The sequence below is a fragment of the Mesoplodon mirus genome, assembly GCF_964341445.2.
Source record: "Mesoplodon mirus genome assembly, chromosome: 19".
NCBI lineage: Eukaryota > Metazoa > Chordata > Mammalia > Artiodactyla > Ziphiidae > Mesoplodon > Mesoplodon mirus.
In genome coordinates, this window is record NC_138995.1 from 31,446,322 (window position 1) to 31,458,367 (window position 12,046).

Here is a 12,046-nt window from a genome sequence, read left to right on the forward strand (position 1 = left end):
CGGGAGGGAAGCGAGCGGACGGGGAGGCCCCGACCTCACACGGGGCAGGGAAGGGGGGCCCTGCCTACCCACGCCCGGCCCGCCCTGCCCTCACCTCCATCCGACGCAACAGGCGCTGCGGCCGGGTCCGGACCCCGGGGTCTGCGTGCTGGGGGGCGGGGGCAGCAGCCCGCAGCCATGACAGGAGCGGGGCTGGCCGCGGGCGGGCTGGGCCGCACGTGCGGGCAGCGGCCCCTCCCCGGCCTCCCCGCGCCCTCGCCCGCCCGCCCCCGGGGGCCGGCCCCTCACCTCGGCGGCGGCAATACGGCCCGGCCTGCCCCGACCCCCCCACCTCGGCGGAGCGGCGGCGGCACGTACTCACCGCCGCTCACGGGTTCTCGGGCTTCGCCATGACTGAGGCGCCCCTTTCGCCCCCCGCTTCGACCGAGACTGACACGCGCGGCTGGCCGGGCCGGGGCGGCCTCAGGCGACCACCCGGCTGACAGAACCCGCCCCCGCCTCTCCCCACCAGTTGAGCAGCGGCCACTGCCCAGCGGCGCCCCCAGGCTTCCTCCCCACGCCTGGGGCGGCGGGTGGCAGCGACGGGCGGCTGCAGCACTTACCGGCGGCGCGGCCAGGCCCCCCTGTCAGCGCGGGGCCGGGAGGGAGAGGAGGGAGGAGTGAAGGGGCACCGCCTCCCCCGCGCCGCCACGCACCCGCCTGATTGGCCCAGTTCACTCCCCCAGCGCGACCCCACCAGCCCCTGCGAGCGGCACTCAGGCAGCACCGGCGCGTCATTTGCATACTTGTGCCCGCGCCGCTGATTGGCCCGGGCTCGGAGGGGCGGTGGAGACGGCGGCAGCTCCCGCCGCTGCTCCCGCCGCGTCGGGCGACCGAGGAGGGAGGATCCCCTCTGCCGCTCCCCTTCCCTCACGGCCCGGCCTGACCTGGGGCGGAGGGCGGCGGGAGGCGGGGTCGCCGCCCGGCTCCAACATGGCCCCGCCGCGCCGCCGACCCAATCGCCGGTGCGGTTACTCCGAGAGCCCTGGGCGGCCTCGGGGCGGGGAAGTGTTGGGGCCGGGCGCCCTCTGGCCGGAGCGCGGGGCAGTGCAGTGGCCCGGGCTCCCGTCGCCGCCCCGCCGCGGCCGCCACGTCAGGCCGCGCCCTCGCGGCGGCCTCTCCCCTCCCCGCGCCCGGGCCGCCACGTCAGGCCCGGCAGGCACGCCCTAGCCGCGGGCTGACCGGTGGCAGGGTCGGCGCCGAGGTCACTCACACGCTGGGCATCTCCCCGCCAGCCCGGGGCCGCCGAGGAACCGCGAGAGTTTCTAGAGCCTCCCTTTTGACACGGCCGTAGTCTTGGACCCTCGTTCTCACTTCGCTCTGAGACTGCGGTGGCACACGCCTGTGCTGTAAAATCGGGAGCAAGGAGAGTGTCGCCGCGATGATGCAGCGATTCAGTCCAGGTGCTAAGCACCTGCCGCGGAAAAGGCACCAGGCTGAGGAGAGATCCAGCCCCAAGTCCTAATCTAGAGAGAGTATGCGCCTCGAGTGGTGGAGAGCTGGGGCTGACACACCTAGTCATCTCCATGGTCAGGCCCACGTTCTAAATTGCACAGCTATGAAGGGAAAGAAAGACCCCACGCCCCCGCCAGAAAAAAAGGGCGGGGGAGAAGGTGACGCTGGTCCAGGGGTAGGGGGCGTATAGAAAACCACGGCCTAAGAAGACGTAGGGACACCTGGGTTCCCTCTCGCTCTGTCACTAATTAACTGAGTGACCTACATTAAATCATAACGTGTCCCAAGGCCTCGGTTTTCCCTTCTGTGAAATGAAGAGGCTGGACACATTTTCCTAAAAGTCTTCCGATTCTAAAATTCTACCAGTCTCTCTCTCAGGCCCTGAGCTGGCTTTAATACCTGACTAAAACTTCAGCATCCATGTTAGAACGAAAGAAGACAAAATAATGGAACGTTAAAACTCCAGCCAGCCTACCTGATGTTTGTTCGGAACTGTTTACCGTTTCAGATCCTAGGAGGGTGATATCTAACATTCACTTTACAGTTGACAGAAGTCTCTTGACTTTCTGTCTTCACAAAGAAGCATAGAGCAATGTCACTGTGCTTGTTTATGCCTGACCAGAATGGAAATGGCCGCGGTATACAGAGTGCTAGTTGCCAAGTAATTTCAATCTTCATATTCCGCATGAAGGCTCTCCAGAGAAGAGCAACACAACTCTATTTAGCTGAGATACCGAAAGGGTTAGGAGAAAACCCTGCTGAGAGAAGTTACAATTACAGTTTCGATTCCCCTCAAGGATACTTAATAACAACTACACACTAGGATAAGAATGCACGGAAACAGTTCATCTCTGAGCTCGCTACACTACTTATTTGAATACCACTTTAGTTTGCAAATCCAACCTGTTGAGTCAAATCTAAGGCCAGTAACATCTCACTTATCAACTTTACCTACTTGACAGAACTTTTCTCCCCAAGAAAACTCACGTTTTCTTGAATACAGCCCTTTGAAAAAATAAAGTTTGGTGATTAAGGAGCATCATTATCATTATCAACACTGTTGCAGTTTATTATGACCAATGAATGCCCTCAAAATTATGTAGATTTGTCCCTATAATAATGACCTCTAGAAAGCTGTTTTTATGATTAAATTTACATCTGTTTGGGTTTTTTTTTTTTTTTTGTCTCCTTTATCACTACTGGGCTGACACTTCTCCATTGTCCTACCTAACAACCTTCTTTCCGTTTTTTGTTTTTAATGCTTCTATTGTACTATGAACCTAGACACAGATAAACTTCTATTAGTTCAGACTTTCAAGATTTGAGTGAAGATTTTCTGTGGGGTTCTCCTGTGAGTTAAGCACATGAGGTTTTTTGGGGTTTTGTTTTTAATTAATTAATTAATTACTTTTGGCTGCGTTGGGTCTTTGTTACTGCACACGGGCTTTCTCTAGTTGCAGCAAGCAGGGGCTACTCTTCGTTGTGGTGTGCGGGCTTCTCATTGCAGTGGCTTCTCTTGTCGCAGAGCACGGGCTCTAGGCGCGTGGGCTCAATAGTTGTGGCACACAGGCTCAGTAGTTGTGGCTCATGGGCTCTAGAGTGCAGGCTCAGTAGTTGTGGTGCACGGGCTTAGTTGTTCCGCAGCATGTGGGATCTTCCCAGACAAGGGCTCGAACCTGTGTCCCCTGCATTGGCAGGCAGATTCTTAACCACTGCACCACCAGGGAAGGCCGTTTTTTGTGGTTTTTAAAATATTTATTTATTTACTTATTTGGCTGCATCAGTCTTAGTTGTGCCATGCGGGATCTTCTTTGCTGCATTAAGGATCTTCGTTGCAACATGTGGGATCTTTAGTTGCAGCATGCGGGATATAGTTCCCTGACCAGGGATCAAACCTGGGCCCCCTGTATTGGGAGCACAGAGTATTAACCACTGGACTACCAGGGAAGTCCCCAAGCACATGAGGTTTTTTGACATCTATTTTGCTCAATGACGAGTTTTTGCTTACTTCTGAAATCTTAGTAGTATTCTTGGTAACCGAGGTTTCTGGATATGTGCACTCTGGAAAAACCATTGCAAAGGATGGCTCTAAATCCCAGAATGTAGAGGCTACATCAGTAAACACTGCTCTTTGCAATTTAAATTAATAAGAATCAATATCATCAACATCAAAATCTAGTACCACTGGCCTACTAGTTCCATCAGGCAATGGAATGTCCAGAACCAGGTGGTAGCAATGCTCTCTCCAGGATCCTCTATCCCACTCTAGAGTAAAACTGGGCCCATTCCTACCCAAAGTCTTTCAAACCAAAAAGACCCCCATATCTGTAGACACAATGTTTCAGGTCACTAGGAAGCCTGTGCTATGTCAGACAGCCTTTCTTCACAACCCAAATGAAGCATTCTACAAGTGTCTCCAATAGGTACATTTACTGAAATCTAACTAGTCCCAAGTACTGTGTAAGGGTTTATAAGGGTTTAGCCAAGGAAGCCAGCAACTTCCAACTTTGTTATAGTATTGCATATTCATTATTTTATTTTATCTTCACAGCGACTCTATGAGAAAGGGATTATTTTCCCCATTTTACAGATGGAGAGGGTTCAAAATCTTGCCCTGGTTACACAATCATTGAGTGGCAGAGATAGGATTCAAACTTAGAACTGATTGGCCCTAAAGCCTGTAACTCTTAACCATTATACTATTTCCCTCCCTCAGCCTTAGTTTCCAATTCCATGTTTATCAAGCAAACTTTTATCAACTAATTTGGCACCTTGTAAGGGGGAGTTCCCTGTACAGGCATTTTGGTTGAGGTTACCAAAAAAGGAATATCTCAAAATGTATATGGTATATCAAACTTGGCATTTTCTTGCAAGTTTGAGGGGTATGAACCAATGCTCTGGTACTGTTCACTTTGGGGAAAAACTGATACAATCAAGATCCGAAAACTGCAAAACTAAGGATTAGACCCTACCTCAGTGAGACCTACAGAAGTGATGCCCACAGAATAGTCAAAACAACCTTGAAAAAGAAGAAAGTTGGAAGACTCACACTTCCTGATTTCAAAACTTACTACAACACTACAGTAATTGGACAGTGTGGTACTAGCACAAGGATAGACATATAGATCAATGGAATAGAACTGAGAGTCCAGAAATAAACCTTTACATTTATAGTCAACTGATTTTCAACAAGGGTGCCAAGACATTTAAATCGAGAAAGAAAACTGTATATTCAAATGCTACAGAATGAAGCTGGATCCCTACCTCACACCAAATACAAAAAATAAATGAAAAGGGATGATAGAGCTAAATGTAAGAGGTAAAACTATAAAACTCTAAGAAGAAAACATAGGAGTAAATCTTCAGGAACTTGGGTTAGGCAATGGTTTCTTATATATGATACCAAAAGCATAAGCAACAAAAGAAAATATAAATTGGACTTCATTAAAATTAAAAATGTTTGCACAAGCAACTAAAGAAAAAAATAAATTGAATATCAAAATAGAACACCTTTGTGTTTCAAAGAACACCATTAAGAAAGTGCAAAGAAAAACACCTACAGAATGACAGAAAATATTTGCAAATCATACATCTGATAAGGGTATAGTATCCAGATTATAAAGAGCTCTTACAACTCAACATTTTTTTTAAATCCAATTTTAAAATGGGCAAAGTATTTTTGAATAGACATTTCTCCAATGAAGATATACAATGGTCAATATGCACACAATAAAATGCACTCTAATAATCATTAGTTACTAAAGAAATGCAAATCAAAACCACAATGAAATACCACTTAACATCTATTAGGACGGCTATAATAAAAAAGACAGGCAATAACAAGTGTTGATGAGGACATGGAGAAGTTAGAACCCTCATACATTGCTGGTGGCAATGTAAAATGGTGCAGCCACTTTGGTAAACAGTTCTTCAAAAAGTTAAACATAGTTATTACATGACCCAGAAACCCCAAAGAAATGAAAACATATGTCCACACAATAACTTACACATAAATGTTCATAGCAGCATTATTCATAATAGCCCCAAAGTGGAAACAACCCAAATATCCATCAACTGACGAATGGATGAACAAAAGTGTTATATCCATACAAAGGAAAATTATTCAGCCATAAAAAGGATTGAGGGGACTTCCCTGACGTTCCAGTGGGTAAGACTCTGTCCTCCCAATGCAGGAGGCCTGGGTTCGATCCTTGGTGGGGGAACTAGATCCTTCATGCATGCTGCAACTTAAGAGTCCGCATGCCACAACTAAAGATCCTGCATGCTACAACGAAGATCCCACGTGCTGCAACTAAGACCCGGCGCAGCCTAAATAAATAAATAAATATTTTTTAAAAAAAGGATTGAGTACTGCTACATGCTACAACATGGAATAACCTTGAAAACATTATGTAGAATGATAAAAGCCAGATACAAAAGGCCACATATATGATTCCATTTATATGAAATGTCCAGAATAAGCAAATCTAGAGAGACAGAAAGTGGATTAGTGGTTGCCTAGGACTGGGTTGGAGGGAAGGGGACGAAGAATGGAGAGTGATTGATAATAGGTACTTATGGGGGGTAATGAAAATGTTCTGAAATTAGATTGTGGTGATGTTTGTACAACTCTGTGGATATATGAAATACCACTGAAGTGTGAATTTTATGGTAAGCAAATACTATTTCAATAAAGCTGTCTTTTAAAAAGTAATGCCTAGCCAGCAACTTCTTTTTATAGTATTACATTCATTAAATCCATATATTATGTATATATGTGTATACACACACACACACACACATATATAGGAACACATGTTGAGACAAAAGGAACAGATATATTTTAATTATATTTATATTAATTAAGCAACAAATAATTGTTTTAATCTGAAGACTGTTGGAGTGGCACTGTTATTTCTCACACTGGGCTCACCAGTTTTGTAACTTTGGTATAATTTACCTTACCCTCACCATGTATGTGTACCAGACTGGGAGCTGTGTTGGCTACAGAAGAAGGGATTATTATTTTCATATAAATAATATTAAATTATTAATAATAAATACTGGGGACTTCCCTGGTGGCACAGTTAAGAATCTGCCTGCCAATGCAGGGGACACAGGTTCAATCCCTGGTCTGGGGAGATCCTACATGCCACGGAGCAACTAAGCCCATGTGCCGCAACTACCGAGCCTGCACTCTAGAGCCCGTGAGCTCCACTACTGAGCCCGCGTTCCACAACTACTGAAGCGCGTGTGCCTAGAGCCCATGCTCCCCAACAAAGAGAAGCCATCACAAGCACAACGAAGAGTAGCCCCCGCTCGCCGCAACTAGAGAAAGCCTGCGTGCAGCAACGAAGACCCAACCCAGCCAAATATAAATAAATATATTAAAATAATAATAATAATAAATACTGAACAAATGTGTGTGGACAAAATATCTTCTCATTCATCTTTTTTTTTTTTTTTTTTGCGGTAAGCAGGCCTCTCACTGTTTTGGCCTCTCCCGTTGCGGAGCACAGGCTCTGGACACGCAGGCTCAGCGGCCATGGCTCACGGGCCCAGCCGCTCCGCAGCATGTGGGATCTTCCCGGACCGGGGCACAAACCCGTGTCCCGCATCGGCAGGCGGACTCTCAACCACTGTGCCACCAGGGAAGCCCTCATTCATCTTTATTGACATTCATTCACAGGTTGAGGCACTAAAGAAAATGTTGTTTCACAGACCAACTATAAGTACTTATAAACTTTAGGAATGCTTTTTTAATCTCTTACACATTTTATGTACATCCATAACTTAAATGTTTTATGCCCCATTATATTATGGAATATAACATGATTTCCATCTTTCTGCAATGATGAATAGTAGCTTGAAGAGCTTAGATACTTTTCCACTCTAGGAAAAGAAAGTTGGTTCAGTAGTGAATAAAAACTAACTTCACTTTAGCCCCTGGGTGTTGTGAAATTTCCTTAACTCAGTGGAAAACATAGGTTCTTTTTAGAAGAAAGGGTAAAGGATATCATTAGAAAGCTCTTTAGCCTCCCTTTTCAGACTCTTGTTCAAGCAAACAGAAGAAAGGGCAGGCTTTCAGTTGTAGCTTAGAGCACCTCAAAGATCAATTAAAAGCATGTTCAGCACTGTTTTCAAATCTAGTGGCTGCTGATAACAACATCCAAAGGATGTGTTCAGCCAGGCAGCCATTCTTCAGACTCTTATCTTAGGCCTACTTAATCAGGGACAGATCTTAGAGTCTCTAAGTTGTATCTATTTTATCCCCTGCTTTTAGCTAGAAATATACTTCAAAGCATGATCCTACTTGACAGTTCAAATCTTCCACTGTTTCACTTTTATAAACAGTTGCTTGTCCTGGGAATTCCCTGGCGGTCCAGTGGTTAGGACTCCGAGCTCTCACTGCCAAGGGCCCGGATTCGATCCCCAGTCAGGGAACTAAGATCCCACATGCTGCATGGCACAGCCAAAAACAAAACAAAACAAACAAACAAACAAAAGTTGCTTGTCCTAATCTTAAAAGGTCTTCAGGGAAAAAAAAAGAGGTTTTGCTGTTTTCCTTGATAAGACATCCCTGAGCACCTTATTCCTTCTCTTTGTTCATCTGCTTCTCTTTGGGTAATATAAGCATTCCTGGAGAAGTTATATCTAAATCAAGTTTGGGGAAATGAAATGCATGATGTGCAGCTGTAATTTAAGAAATTAATTCATTCAACAAATATTTAAAGAATATCTCTGAAAAGGAATTCCCTGGTGGTCCAGTGGTTAGGACTCAGCGCTTTCACTGCCAGGGTCCGGGTTCAATGCCTGGTCAGGGAACTAAGTCCTGCAAACGGTGTGCATGGCCAAAAAAGAAAAAAAAAAAAAAAAGAATATCCGTGAAGTGTCAGGTACAGTGCTAGGTGCTGGGAATACAACAATGAAAAACATAGGCATAGTCCTTTCGCCTCATGGCAAGTTTTGTCAAGTAAATAATACCCACTAATTAATTATTTTTATTAATTTATTAATACTTAACTTTCATTTACAGGTACTGTAATTGGTATACTAAAAAACCACGTATGCTCTATACCACAGAGCCTAAGGACTAATGGAAACTGTAGACATGTATTTTTCTAATCAACTGGTTTGTTTTATAGGCATTATGGGCATCTTATTTCAAGGAGAAATCCATCCTGGTGCAATTTAAACCCATCTTGTCTTGTTTAAGCTTCAAAAAAGAGAAAATTGCACCAGGTTTCCTCTGAATATTTCTTGACTTGTTTTTCCTCGTTAGTTATAGCCATGACTATAATTTGGTCACCATCTTTCCATAATTCCATCGGCCAGGTTTCACGCTCCTTATTCTGTCTTGGAAAGAGCTTATAAAACTCGTATATTATTATTAGGAATAAAATAAATCCTTTAACCATTACATGGTCTTGCATTTTTTTAAAATAACTGAGTGAGTTTTTTCTTACCTCATATGGATTTCTTAAGAAGGGCTATCTTTCTTATTAATATCACCTTTTAAAGCACTCTTTTTTTATCAAGGCAGCATGCGGTCCTACGTAAAAGCATGTGGAGATTATTGGAATTCCTGGACATTCTGACTGAGGATGCATATTCATTATAGTTGTTTTCTCTGCACTGAACCCCATGGTTTGTTTTATAGAGGAAGAGTAACAACATGCCAACCAGGAAAATTAATTCCAGGTTATATGACTGAAAAGAAATTTTTTTAATTCAAGAGCAGAGAGGCCTTAGAAAATTTTGTTGAAAGTAAGTCAGTGTAGCTTTCTGGTTACCATTAGATAGTAAGCAGTTAGTGACCCTGCACAATTTCTTTTTTTTTCTTTTTGGCCACGCCACATGGCTTGCGGGATTTTAGTTCCCCAACCAGAGACTGAACCTGGGCCCTTGTCAGTGAAATCGTGGAGTTCTAACCACTGGACTGTCAGGGAATTCTCAGACCCTGCGCAGTTTAAGTAGAAGTCTTGTGTGGAAACCAGGAATGGAGCTGAGTCAATGTTTCTTAAAACAAGAAATTCATAGAAATTGTCTCCTACAGGCACATATTTGATTTCTCCAACATTACAAATGTTTGACAAACATTTCACCTGCCAGAAAGTTTGGTTGGGTAGAGACCTCAAAACTAGTATGTCAGAGAACTGAATTTCCTCCAAAATGGGGCCAGTTCTGCCTCGCTGATTGGCTGTATTTGAGTGATGGTTAGCAACAAGATAAAAGACCAAAGAATTAGGCCAAATCCTCTGGATATCAAACACATAATTGAATTTTCCCTTTTTTCACGGTTTATCTCAGTGTCATGGAGGACTGCCTAACTTTTTCTCATAGTCAGCAATTTTTGGCTAATCCCATGGAGCCCTCTTTGTCCAGCACACAGTTCCCTGGCTCCTAGAAGACACTTCTCCTTGTGTTCCCTTTGCAGAGTGTGTACTATTTGGCAAGAATATACTGAGTGATTTGTGGAAACTGTAAGAAATGTCAGGCTGGAGCTTGCTCATTCTCTGGCACTCCTGTTTGTAGATAAACAAAAGTGACTGCAGTCTTTTCTGTTCCTCAAACATACCATTCTTCCTTGTCTCGGGAACTTTTCACCCTCTATTCCCTCTGCCTTTGCGTAGGCTCTAGGTATGGCTGCTCCTCACAGAGGCCTTCATTGACCCCTAATTACTCAGGTGGTTTCCTTCTAAACACCACAGTCCTGTGTGTGTGTTTGTCTCTGCCCACTAGAAACCAAGCATCTCGAGGCCAAGGCAGGCTCAGTCTTGTTCCTGCAAGTATTCTCAACACCTAGAACACAGGTGCTCAAGAAATGTGTATTTTCACCACTATATTTATAATAGATAACCAACTAGGACCTACTGTATAGCACAGGGAACTCTACTCAATATTCCATAATGACCAGAATGGGAAAAGAATTTGAAAAAGAATAGATACATGTATATGTATAACTGAATCACTTTGCTGTACACCTGAAACTAACACAACATTGCTAATCAACTGTGCTCCAATATAAAATAAAAAAATTTTTTTTAAATCTCACTTAAAAAAAAAAGGAATGTGTATTTTCCACTGAATGAAATGTTCACCCGAAATACCTGTAATGTCCTGGGAGAAAGAACTGCTGTCATTTGGGGTTATCTCACCTGGTTTTGAATAAGATATTGGAAGCCTCAATGAGAGATTCTCAAAACTAACTGCATACTAGAATCACCTGGGAAACCAAAAGTTACCTTTGCTTAGACCTTGCCCCAACCTAGGGGTGATGGGTCTCAGGCACCAATACATTTTAAAACCTCTTTGTGTCATTGCTTGTTCAGCCAAGATAGAAAGTACTGCTCTAAGTGACACGAAACTGAATAACTACCCAACTACCATGTTCTTATCTTCTAGGTGAGTCGTTTCTGTGTCACCTCTGTCTAGGGCAACCTAAAGTGTTCTTCAGACTACACTTGTGGCTTCTGGATACCTGCCTCGCTATCGCAAAGGGGCAGAATTAGGCACAAACCAAATGAAAAATTAACCTCCCAGGAAAGAAAGAGAAAGGCACCCAAGTAACTGAGGTTCATCTGTTAGGACCTGCTCTCAAAACCTCAAACTCAAAGGGGAAAGTTCCAGCACACTTCTCTCTTCCTTCATAAAACAAAGTCATCAACAAACCCCTTCATTTAGCTGTAGAAGTCAGAAGCAATCAACCAATCACTCAAGTGCAAAGCGAATAAAAAACAATGCTCCCAGAGGGATGTGTCCAAATTCCATCCTCTTTCTTGCAGGAAACAGAGACCAAGTAGTGGTGGGCTCAGAAACACTTGTCCATATTTTTTGTTATGGCAAACTCTAAACTTGAAGACCTTAAGAATAATTGGGACCTCTACTTTTTTTTTTTAAGGAAAAGCAATGGTTATTGATATTTTTCTCAAGCTGTGTGATTAATAAACTATTTTTTCTTTATTTTTCAAAATCACCATCAGAACTGTTAACAAAACCTAGATTCATGCTGAAAGTCAATTGGTTTCCCCTCCAGTTAGAAAAACCAAATGACTATAGTAAAATGGAGCACACACAGGATTACAAGTAGAAATTCAGGCCCTACCACTTGCCAACTGAATGAATTATAAACAATTTTTCTTGCCTGTTAAATGAGAATCGGAACACCTATGCTCTCTGCCTCACATTTCTGTTTCTTACTAATAATGTTCACAAACATTATTCTCTGAAAATGTTGTGGTGTGTAAATGAAAATTACTGGTCTACTGTCTTGTAGGTGAACTTCTTTTTTTTATAAGTTCTCTTTTAAATTTTTTATTTATTTAATTTATTTATTTTTGGCTGCATTGGGTCTTTGTTGCTGCACGTGGGCTTTCTCTAGTTGCGGCGAGAGGGGGCTACTCTTCGTTGCGGTGCATGGGCTTCTCATTGCGGTGGCTTCTCTTGTTGCGGAGCACGGGCTCTAGGTGTGCGGGCTCCAGTAGTTGTGGCTCGCGGGTTCTAGAGCGCAGGCTCAGTAGTTGTGGTGCACGGGCTCAGCTGCCCCATGACA

At 44.3% G+C, this 12,046-nt stretch overlaps 1 protein-coding gene across 13 annotated transcripts in view; it reads right to left on the reverse strand.

The window, feature by feature from the left end:
• CHD9 (chromodomain helicase DNA binding protein 9) overlaps positions 1 to 12,046 on the reverse strand; it is a 247,063-nt gene that overhangs the window by 195,109 nt on the left and 39,908 nt on the right. For 5 of the 13 annotated variants that reach the window (XM_082607923.1, XM_082607921.1, XM_082607922.1 and 2 more), the window contains exon 1: positions 603 to 634. The exons of 4 other annotated variants lie outside the window; for them this stretch is intronic. The gene's annotated coding sequence lies outside the window, so the exon portion shown is untranslated. 4 more of the 13 variants (XM_082607930.1, XM_082607927.1, XM_082607933.1 and 1 more) reach the window with 3 other exon arrangements.